Raw genomic sequence first — 12,764 nt, 5'->3', positions numbered from 1 at the left:
GTTTGAATAAAAGCCATTATTGACATTAGTATCATCAGACGTGTAAAGCATGGTACAAATGCCCAGGAGTAACACAGTGTATGCTGTTCTTTAAATCTTGCACTTCTTCTGTAAACAGGCAAAGATGAACAAAAAGCCAACTCTGTAATAAAACTCTAAACTCTCTCATTCTCAACGTTGTAGATGAATGGAAACCCTACAATACTTGAACAGGGTTTTCTGGTTCTAACATAAACTTATTTTCCTCTTGTCTCTTGATATTTTGCGTTCTGTTTACATTCTTAATTTGCAGAGAAACTCCCTTGCATTTTATGTTAAGGGAAAAAAATTTAAAACTTTCTTAAATTTTCACTTAATCTTACAGTTATTTTTGTTAAATTTATGAAACAATTTATCTAATAGCAGCTCCATTTGTTAAGATTTGATAGCTGATTATAAATTGCCTGCATACCAGCCATGTCTCTTCTTTCTTGTTAATGAAATCCTCATTTTGTTCATGAGGTCAGTGAGCCCTTCCCAGCCTAACTGAGAAGTAAATTTCAATTAGTCCAAGCCAACAATGGCAAATCCATTACCTTTGCCCAGAGTTGGTTTGGGAATATAAAGGATTTATGCACACAAAACATTTATGAACAATGAGATGTATCCAGTCTGACACGATATGCCAGCCATCCTCAATGAGGTTCTTGCACTCCTGAACTAACCAACCCTGGTAATGACTAGCCACTGGGTTTCTAGTTGTGAAAAATCAATGCTTTCAATGTTTAATACATTCTGTTTGGGTCTTTTGCTATATGCTGCTGTAATATACCATACTAAACATTTAATCTTCCCAGCTTTCTATGAGTCTTTTATTATTATTCCTATTTTAAATGTGAGAAAATGGAGTCAAAAGGAGATTAGATACCTTTCTCAAAGTTATAGAACAGCAAAAGAGAGTTAGATATGATTCTAAAGCTCAAGACATTAACAACAAAGTTATGTTGTCTCCAACGATATCAAAAGGTGAGCGACCCCACAATTTTGTACACCTCATGCTCTAACAAATAATGATACTCATTGAATGGAAATGTGACATTAATGTTTATTATTCCCAGGCTGAGGTTCATCAGGGCAATCAGGATCTGCACAACCTAGAAATGATGAAGAAAGTAAAGACTGATTATCTGTCACCCTCTTTCCAACCACTAAGTTCCCCCTCTTCTCCATCTTCTGATATGATAGATGGTTTTGATATTTTCCTGTCATTTTTCTTTCATATAAAGATCTATGGGTATATTACTAAAACTGTCTCTTGGGATATCCATCCCAAATGTCCCAGTCATTTTCAAGGTAAAAAGAATGAACCAGGACCTACCCAGAGGTGCTTTACTGACCCCTGTGGTGTTACTCCTACAGCAGCTCTTGCTCTCCTTTGCTCAGATGGGAGTGACTCAGGAATTAGGAAGCAAGGAAAAATAATGTGAAGGAAGGAGCATGTGTATAGGTGAAGCAAAAGAAAAGAGCAATATGAGCTTTTCTCGGCATCTAGGATCTGAAAATAGAGGCATTAGATTACAGTTATCCCATGGCATAAAAAGGATACAAAGTGTCATAATGATTTGGTCCCATTGGTTTAAAGCTTGGGCTAGAGATCAATGTCTGTATTCACTCTCCTTCCACCTGCACTAATCTGTCTTTCTTTAAACTGTCCATTTCTTTTAGGCACACTCACCTGAGACTCTGAACAGAAATGCACAGAGAATAAAAGAATTTTCATCCTCTGAGGAGCAGTCTGAGAAAATTTCCCAGAGACAGTAACAATGTGGGGTAATCAGCTTTCAGAAAAAACTGTTGGATGGACACCAGCTAGTGTACATGTGGCCTTTTCTTTTGCTGCTATTCCCTGCTGAAGTTAAAGTTATCATGGATGATCCACAAACTTAGAATAGATCTGAAGTCACTATGTTTTAAATACAATGAGATTAGAAGCATGATGTAATAGAATATTGTACCATTTTGACTAATAGGGCCTGAGTGTCAGATACCAATGTCCCTTGGGCAGGCTGATGTATTATAAGGTTAATGGGACAAAGTATTTGTCATTAAAACTGATCAGCTGTGAGTTTACAATACAACTGGTCTACTTCCGGATCTGCAACTGACTTACCCCGAGGACTTTAGGTTCCCCCTTCAAGAACTTCTCTGGCATCCATTTCCACTGATGTGGGTATAGAACCACAGACTTCTCTGGCTGGTGCACATCAGGGCCAGCCCCTGTGGTCCCTTCTAGTCCTTGTGTGGTTGCCATGGCAGCAGAAAAGGAGCTACAATAAGAAATGTAATTTAGGATGAGGTCCTGTTAATGACAGGACAAACTATGGTCTACATTCCCTAGTTTTATTATAACAGCTATTAGAACATCTTTGCAAAATGTAGTTATTGCAAACATCAGCCAGGAAAGTGGAAGAAACAACTTAAGGAGAGAAACAGAGAGAAAGAAATGCTATGTGTCATCAAGATGCTAGAAAGTACTTGGGGCGCCTGGGTGGCTCAGTGGGTTAAGCTACTGCCTTCGGCTCAGGTCATGATCTCAGGTCCTTGGGATCGAGTCCCGCATCTGGCTCTCTGCTCAGCAGGGAGCCTGCTTCCCTCTCTCTCTCTCTCTCTGCCTGCCTCTCCATCTACTTGTGATCTCTCTCTGTCAAATAAATAAATAAAATCTTAAAAAAAAAAAAAAGATGCTAGAAAGTACTGAAGAGAGGAAATCTAGATAGAATTGAGGTGAATATGCTGGGTCCCTCAAATATATGAAGTTTGTGCTCACATATTATCTCTCTGATTATAGCCATTTCCCCTTTGGGTTTTTTTTTTTTAAGATTTTATTTATTTATTTGTCAGAGAGAGCACAAGCAGGGTAAGAGGAAGAGAGAGAAACAGGTTCCCTGCTGAGTAAGGAACCCCATGAGGGACTCGATCCCAAGACCCTGGGATTATGACCTGAGCTTACGTTTAACCCACTGAGCCACCTAGGCGTCCCACCATTTCCCCTTTGAAAGATAACTTTTATAATAGGAATAAACTACACAGAATCATCTCTGTTCCCATTGATCGTAAAAGTGTTTTATGGTCTCCCTTTTCTAGTTGGAGCAGAGTTATATTCTCAGAGCTGGAAAACTCCTCCAGGTTCATCTTAATAAATTCTTTTAATCTTGGATTTTATCCTATAAACTTTGGACTTTGTGGATGGAATTTATGATCCTGAGTCGTAATCCTGGCACTGAGAATTTAAATCTCTTGTCTCATTTAAATATTTTAAAACCTGACTTGTCAATGCATGACAAGGACACATAAATTTTTTTTTTTTTTGAGGCTCAAAGCACAAACATAATACTCTTGTGCCACTTTCTCTCGTCAATCTAGTAACCCCAGTCAGGTTATATGGAAGTGAGTTTAAAGCACCGGAACACTTTATCTACTCATTTGAATCCATGTTCAGATGTTGCATGGCTCACATCCATAAATTTTGACAGAAGTGAAACTTAAGACTTTGCAAAGCCACAATCAATTCTGATTCCATTCATGGTTCGGTGAGGCTCCGTCAAAGCCTCCAGTTTGGAGATATGTGCTCTTTCATTGGTAGCACAAGATCAAAGAATGTTTCAGCAACACACATTTTTCTGGTATTGGGAAAGAATCCATTTTTCTCAGGAAAGGATTACTAACCTATATTTATACTCCATAGGCTAAGGGAACTACATTATTAGTTATCTAGAAAAAAAAAAAAAACCTGGCCAAGATAAGAAAAAAAAAATGAATCCATCTCAGAGACAGGCAAGGGTAAACAACCCAAATGAAAATAAATATTAATCATTTTAAAACATTAATTTAATTTTAGTAACAAATGTATTCAAAGTTCTGGAAAGCAATAAAATGAAAAGTACAAAATCGTAAATCATAAAATAATAAGTAAAGCAAAAACTTTAAAAATAAGATGACAGAAAAATATAATTGGTAATTCATAAGGAATACATAATATGAAGGAGAATAAAACAGTTAAGATGAGGAAGTAAATAAAAGGATATAACCAAAAAGTCAGTGTTTCTTCTTCTGTTCTAGAATATTTCCAAAAGTAATACAGAGAAAATTAGAACTCCATTTTGAAACTGGGACACAACAAAAATTACCATAATTCAGATGAAGTATTTGTTAAAAGCAATGAAGACTGCATGAAGAAAAATTTGGGGGAAATTCAGAAGGGGTATCAAAGAAGCAGGACACTACGCCACAGATTTCAGCATACACTTTTCAAAGGCGAGAGTCTCGCTGAGGTATAAAACACATGCTCTTATTTATAATCCGGAGAATGAATACACCAGCTGACAGCTGCAGCTTCCCTGGGCAAGTATAGTTCTGAGACATAAAAGGTGGGAATAGCAGAGAAAACACATCAAAAAAGCCACTTTTGTAGGAAGCCATCTGTCTCTGAATAATTCTTACACTGGAGTCTGCAAAGGAGGAAGCAAGTCTTCTTGCCAAAAATCTCCAAGAAATCCTACAGATTGGAATCATCTGAGTATATCATCATAATCAAAGATCACCAAGTATACAAAAACCAAGAGATTTAGTTATGAGGAACAACAAATGCTTCAGATATTATGATAATCAAATACAATGTGTAATAAGTATTGACAAAATGTTCAAATAAAAATAGAAATGCAAAAATGAGAAAACATAGGTAAAGTGCTGAAGTGACGTGACAAATTTCAAATGTAAAGAAAACAATGTCGACATTAAAAAAAAATACTTGGTTAATGTGTTACACAGCAATGGACACAGAAAAGGGAATCTGTGAACTGGAAGATAAATCTGGAAAAATGACCTAGAAGTCACACAGACAAAGAAATGGACATAGGAGAAGAGATGTAAAAAGATTAGAAGTACAAAACTAAAAATTTGAGATGTGTATAGACTCCTATAAAAAGAGGAGACAACAAATGGCGGATAGGTGAAATTAGCAATATGTGAAACTCACAGACACAGATCACATAACATACACCAAGCAGTTTTATTTCAAAAATTTATATCCAAACACATCATGGTAAACTTACAAGATAGCAAAAGGCAAAGATGATCTAAAGAGTAGTAAAAACGAAAAGTCCAATCCCGTGCAAAGTGAGAGCAATTAGACTGATTACAACGTAAGCCAGGAAACCATAGAAAAACATTTTTCAAAAACCTGAGAGGAAACAATGATAGACCTAGAATTTTGTTATGTGCACTAAAACTGGGCTTCGAGATCAAGGGTGACATGAAGACATTTTCAGATAAGTAAACCCTTGATGGTGTTTACCAGCACTGGCAAACATCCACCAAATAGAATATTCACTAAATAGAACTTTCAAATGATGTACTTAAAAAATGAGAAACATGAGTCCCAGAAGGTTGTTTTTTGATGCAAGAAGGAATGGTTAGCAAAGAAATTGGTAAACACGTATGCATATGTATTGTTTGTACAAAATAAGACCAACAATATTTGATTCATTAGGTGAAACATAAGGGCAAAATAGAAAACACCGGACTCCCCAAAAAGCAAAATTTAGGATTGGGATGATAAGAATTGGTCTTCTAATGTCCTTGTGCTCTTTGGGAGATGGGTGAAGATAGTAACTTTAGATTTCTTTCTTTTCCTTTCTTTTCTTTTTTTTACCTTTTTCTTTTTCTTTTTTATTTTTTCAGTGTTCCAAAATTCATTGTTTATGTACCACACCCAATGCTCCATGCAATACATGCCTTCCTTAATACCCATCACCAGGCTCACCATTCAATAAGGGTGAAAAAAACAAGAGTTACTGATAAAGATAAGAAATGGTTATGTAATTTTTTTCAATAAAGAAGGGAAAATGTTACGAGAAAATGAAGAAAAAAAATGTAATCTATCCACCAAAAAGGCAAGAAAGGAGATAAAATGAACAGAAAAATAAGCGAGACAGACAGAAAGCAAAAACTATCGTAGAGGACTAATCACCTCCAAAATTGTTTGAGGGCATCTGAAAATCCACTCTTCTTTAAAAGCATTGAGATCACACTGGGAAAATGGTGAAAATCAACTTTCCTGGAACTCTAGACATTAACCAAGATCTTGTAACAATCAAAAACATTTATTCAAAGACAATTGTTGAATTTTGATAAGCATATTGAACTTTGTCACTTTTTCTTTGTCACAAAGATTCACAGGATATAATTTACCATTTAAACTAGTTTTAAGTGTAATAGTTGCTTTAAGTCCATTCACATTGTTGTGCAAGCATTACCACTATACATCGCCAAAACTTTTTCTATTTTCTCAGCTGAAACTCTGTACTGAAACTCCCATTTCCACCTCTCCTGGCAAACGTTCTACTTTCTGTCTTCATGAACTGAACTACTGCAGGAAACTCCTATAAGGAGAATGATGCAATACTGTTCTTTGATGACTAGTTTATTTCACTTAACAAAATGTCTTATTTCACTCATGTTTAGCCGGGTGCCAAAACTTCTTTTCCTTTTAAGGCTGAATAGTATTCTATTATATGTATAAAATATTTTCTTTGTCTGAGTATTGCATTAATTCTCTTCAATACTTACATCTTAGCAATTTTAGTCCATGAACATGGAATGTCTTTCCATTTATTTGTGTTATCTTCAGTTTCCTTGAGGAATATTTTGTAGTTTTCAGCATTGAAAGTCTCATCTCCTTGGTTAAGTTTAAGCTGAAATCTTTTATTATTTCAATGCTATTATAAATTGGTTTTCTTTATTTTCTTCTCAGGTTGTTCATTGTTAGTATAGAGAAATGCAGGCGATTTTTGTGTGTTGATTCTGTGTCCTGCAACTTTTCCTGAATTTATTTATTAGTTCTAACAGCTGTGTGTGTGTGATCTTTAGGGTTTTCTATATATAAAAGCATGTCATCTTGCCAACAGAGATAATTTTACTTCTTCCTTTACAATGTTGATGATGCCTCTTATTACTTTAGCTTGCCTAATTTCTCTGACGGGGACTTCTGTTTCTATGCTGAATAAAAGTGGCAAAAGCAGGTCCTTGCTTTGTTCCTAATCTTAGAGGAAAAGGTTTCATTCTTTTTTTAACATTAAGTACAATGTTGACTGTAAACTTTTTACATATGGCCTTTATTATGTTAAGGGAGCTTCCTTCTATTTCTAGTTTTCTGAGTGTTTTTGTCAGGAAAGGATGTTGAATTTTGTCAAATGCTTTTTCTGCATCAATTCAGATTATCATGTGTGACTATTTAGGTCATTCTGTTAATGTGGCATATTAACTAATCCATTTTTATATATTGGACTATCCTTGCATTCTAGGTATAAGTCTCACCTGGTCATGGTATATAATCCTTTTAATAGACTGTCAAATTTGGTTTTTAGTTCTTTGTTGAAGATATTGGTGTCAATAATTATAAGGGATAGTGCTCTGTAGTTTTCTTGTCATGTCTTTATCTGGCTTTGGTAACAAGGTAATGCTCACCTCATGGAATGACTTATGGTGTGTTTCCTCTCCCCTTGAATGTTTTGGAAAAGTTGATAAAGATTGGTGTTAATTTTTCTTTAAATGTTTGGTAGATTTCACCAGTGAAGCTACCTGGTCCTTGGTTTTTCTTTTTGGGGAGGTTTTTAATTATTTATTCAATATACTTTCTAATTATGGGCCTCTTCAGACTTTCTAATTTCTTCATGAGTAAGTCTAGGTAGGCTGTGTCTTTCTATGAATTTGTCCATTTCATTTAGGTTATCCAAGTTTTTGGGAAACAATTGTTCATAGTTTTCAAAGAACAAACTCTTGGTTTCATCAATTTTCTCTATTGTTGTTTTAACTTAATCCTACTCCTATCACCCTCTCCCAATTCTGTGGTAGCCCTGAAAACTAGAAGCCTTAGAACCATGGCAGCTACAGAAACTGGCCCCTTAACAGTCTGTGAAGGGGTTAAAATAAAATTGGAAATCCTTAACAAACCCCATCTCCAGGAAATTGTCACTACTTGACCTGTTTGGAAAACATCTGGAAAAGCTCTACTCATAGATCTTGTCTTTACTTGATATGTATGACTCAAGGCTCATTCAGTGATGGCAGCCTTAACCCCAACGTGTTTGTCAAAAGCAATTATCAGAAATTGTTTAATTCATAGCTTCCTGACGCAGTGATACAGTTGGAGTTAAAAAAAAAAAAGCTGGATTAAAAAAATAGTTAAAAGAAAAAAACGGGAATGAGATTTCTGCAAGGATCTTGAAAAATTCTTAATATATCCCTGGGAATCTAGAAGGCCATATATGTATATATTGTATGTGTGCCCAGGAAAGACCTGAGAAGTTCCTACTTCCTCAACTATGGCTTATCTCAGGACTCTGTGCAAGGAAGAAGGAAAGGCTATAGAGAAAGGAAATACAGAGTCATAAACTACCAGAGTATTAAAGTTTGCTCAATGTGTGCACACGCACATGACTTAAGACAAAATGGAAGGAGACTTATTAGGGGGAGGAGGCTCTTAAAGATATCTGTTAAATCAGTAGCTGACCACTAAACTGAATCAAACAGAAATTCTAATATGCACAGATTACACAGAATATAGACTTCACAGAAGAGATCTGGCAGATCAACAACAACAACAACAACAACACAGCAATGACAAATAGCCACAACAACAATGAATACTTGGAATGGGGTATTCTTTGAAAAGATCAACAAAACTGGAAAATCATTAGCTAGACTCAACAAGAAGAATTGTAAGAAGAAATTACCAAAATCAGGAATGAAGTCAACATGATAACCAACCTTACAGAAAAAAAAATTGTAAAATTTATAGATTACTATGAATAACTATATGCCAATAAATGAGATAACTTAGATGACACAGTTAAAGTCTTGTAGAGATACTAATGAAACTGATGGAAGAAGAAACACAAAAGCTATATAGACCTATAACAAGCATTTAAATTAGGAAATTAAAAATTTCCTATAAAGAAAAGACCAGGCCCATATGGTTTCACTGGTGATTGTATTAAGCATTTTAAAAAGATTCAATAACCCCTCTTCAAAACTTCTTTAAAAAAAAGCTGGAAGAGGAAGACAAAAGATTCAATAACTTTTCTTCAAAAACTCTTTAAAAAAACTGGAAGAGGAAGGATACTTCCCAATTTATTGTTCAAGGCCAGCGTTACCTTGATATCAAAATCAAGAAAAGACATCATTAAAAAAAGAAAACCACAGATGAATATCCTTTATGAACAAAGACACAAAACTTGTTTAAGGATCCAATTCAGGCAGATATGGATCTCACCGAGTCCCCTGGTCAGAGTGTTCCCCAGCCCATTCTGTAGATGAAAAAAGACACTAGAGCAACAGTAGAACACACTTTCTTCTCAAGTGCACATTCTAGGATAGACCATAGGTGTGGATACAAAGAAGTCTTAGAAAATCCAAGAAAATTAAAATCACACCATTTATCTTCTCTGACATCAATGGCATGAAGCTAGAAATCAAAACAAGAGGAAAAGAGGAAAATTCATGAACATATGGAAATTGAACAGCACTCCTGAACAACCAATGGGTCAAAAAAAGAAATTAAAGGGGAAATTTTAAAATTTCCTAGGACAAACAAAAGTGGGAACACAGCTTACCAGAACTTGTGGGATGCAGCAAAAGCAATTCTGAGGGAATTTCATAGCAATAAACACCTACATTAAGAAGCAAGAAAGATCACAAATAAACAAGCTAACTCTACCCCTTAAGGACAAGAAAAGGAAGAATAAATTGAGTCCCAAGTTAGCAGAAGAAAGGAAATAATAAAGATTAGAGCAGAAATAAATGACAGAAAACTCAAAACGATAGAAGAGGCTAGTGTCCAAAATCTATAAAGAGCTTAGCAAACTCAACACCCAAAGAAAAATAATCCAATCAAGAAATGGGCAGAGGACATGAACAGACATTTCTGCAAAGAAGACATCCAGATGGCCAGCAGACACATGAAAAAATGCTCCACATCACTCAGCATCAGGGAAATACAAATCAAAACCACAATGAGATATCACCTCACACCAGTCAGAATGGCTAAAATTAACAAGTCAGGAAATGACAGATGCTGGCGAGGATGCAGAGAAAGGGGAACCCTCCTACACTATTGGTGGGACTGCAAGCTGGTGCAACCACTCTGGAAAACAGTATGGAGGTTCCTCAAAAAGTTGAAACTAGAGCTACCCTATGACCCAGCAATTGCACTACTGGGTATTTACCCTGGAGATACAAATGTAGTGATCCGAAGGGGTACATGCACCTGAATGTTTATAGCAGCAATGTCCACTATAGCCAAACTATGGAAAGAACCTAGATGTCCATCAACAGATGAATGGATAAAGAAGATGTGGTATATATACACAATGGAACACTATGCAGCCATCAAAGGAAATGAAATCTTACCATTTGCGATGACGTGGATGGAACTAGAGGGTATTATGCTTAGTGAAATAAGTCAATCAGAGAAAGACAACTATCATATGATCTCCCTGATATGAGGAAGTGGAGATGCAATATGGGGGTTTTGGGAGGTAGGAAAAGAATAAATGAAACAAGATGGGATTGAGAGGGAGACAAACCATAAGTGACTCTTAATCTCACAAAACAAACTGAGGATTGCTGCGGGGAGGGGGGGAGGGAGAGGGGGGGTGGGGTTATGGACATTGGGGAGGGTATGTGCTATGGTGAGTGCTGTGAAGTGTGTAAACCTGGCGATTCACAGACCTGTACCCCTGGGGATAAGAATACATTATATGTTTATAAAAAAATAAAATAAAAATTTTAAAAAAGAGGGAAATTTCAAACCTCATTTTATGAGGCCAGCATTAGTCTGATACCAAAACCAGGAAGGGCAATACTAATAGAGATGCTGGAGGAATGTATCCCTGATGCATGCTAAAATTCTCAGTATAATACTAGGAAACTGAATTCAACAACACATTGAAAGGATTGTTCACTGTGACCAAGCAGAATTTATTCCTGAAACCAAAAATTGCTCAACATATGCAAATCAATGATACATCACAGTAATAGAATGAAAGAAAAGAACCATATGATCATCTCAATAGATGCAGGAAACAGTATTTGACAAAATTCAACCTCCACTCATGATAAAAACTGTTAACCTGATAGACATAGAAGAACATACTCAACTTAATAAAGCTCATATACAAAAAGCCCATAGCTAACATCATACTCAAAGGTGAAAGGTTGAAGGCTTCTCTTCTAAGATCAGGGACAAGACAAGGTTGTCTACTCTCACCACTTCCATTCAATATGGTACTAGAAGTCCTAGCTGGACCAATCAGTCAAGAAACAGAAGTAAGAGGTATCGGAATTGGAAAGGAAGCAGTAATATTGTCTCTATTTGCAAATGATATGATTTTTATATTTAAAAAATCCTAAAGACTCAACTAAAAACCTATTAGATCTAATCAATGAATTCAGGGAAGTTGCAGGATACAAAATTAATATATACAAAAATCAGTAGCATTTTTATACACTAACTGTGGAATTTTTGAAAAAGAAATGAAAAAATTGATCTCATTTATAACACCAAAAACAATAAAACACTTATGAATAAATTTAACTAAGAAGGTAAAAGATCTATGCTGAAAACTGCAAGACATTAATGAAAGAAATTGTAAACACATATAAATGGAAAAGTATTCCCTGTTCATGGATTGGAAAAATCAATCCGGTTAAAATGTCAATACTACCAAAAGCCATCTATAGATTCAATGCATTGTTTATCAAGATTTTAATGGCATTTTTTATAGAAGTAGAAAAAAACACTCCTAAAATTTATATGGAAGCACAGAAGATTCAAACTAGCCAAAGAAAAACTGAAAAAGGAGAACAAACAGAAGGCATCACATTTCTTGATTTCAAGTTATACTATTAGGATTTAGTCATCCAAACAGTGTGGTGCTGCCATAAAAAGAGACAGACAGACCAACAACAAAATTCAGAGCCCAGAACTAAACCCAAGCACACATGGTCAACTACTATTTGACAAGAGAGCCAAGAATACTCCATGGAGAAAAGACAGTCTCTTCTACAAATGGTGCTGGGAAAATTAGGTGAACACAAGTTGAAGAATTACACTGGACATAAATCTTACACCACTCACAAAACTAACTCAAAATGGATAAAGACCTCAGTGTAAGACCTGGAACCATAAACTCCTACAAGGAAACATAGGAGTGAAGCTTTTGACGTGGGTCCTGATGATGAATTTTTGATATGACATCTAGAGCACAAGCAACAAAAACTCTACAATAAACAAACAGGACTACATTAAACCAAAATCTTCTATATATCAAAAGAAACCATCAAGAAAGGGAAAAGACAACCTATGGAACGGGAAAAAGATATTTGCAAATCACATATCTGATAAGGGGTTAATGTCCAAAATACATAAAGAATTCATACAACTCAATAGGAAAAAAAAAGGGCAAAGGATTTGAAAAGAAATTTCTCCAAATAAGATATACAAATTAAAAATAGAGCTTCCCTATGACTCTGCCATTGCACTACTGGGTATTTACCCCAAAGATACAGATGTAATGAAAAGAAGGGTCATCTGTACCCCAAAGTTTATAGCAGCAATGGCCATGGTCGCCAAACTGTGGAAAGAACCAAGATGCCTTTCAACGGACGAATGGATAAGGAAGATGTGGCCCATATACACTGTGCAGTATTATGCCTCCATCAGAAAG

The sequence above is a fragment of the Enhydra lutris genome, unplaced genomic scaffold (genome assembly GCF_002288905.1).
Source record: "Enhydra lutris kenyoni isolate GAN:26980312 unplaced genomic scaffold, ASM228890v2 scaffoldscaffold22, whole genome shotgun sequence".
NCBI lineage: Eukaryota > Metazoa > Chordata > Mammalia > Carnivora > Mustelidae > Enhydra > Enhydra lutris.
The sequence above is the reverse complement of the archived record's forward strand: the minus strand, read 5'-3'. Positions refer to the sequence as shown.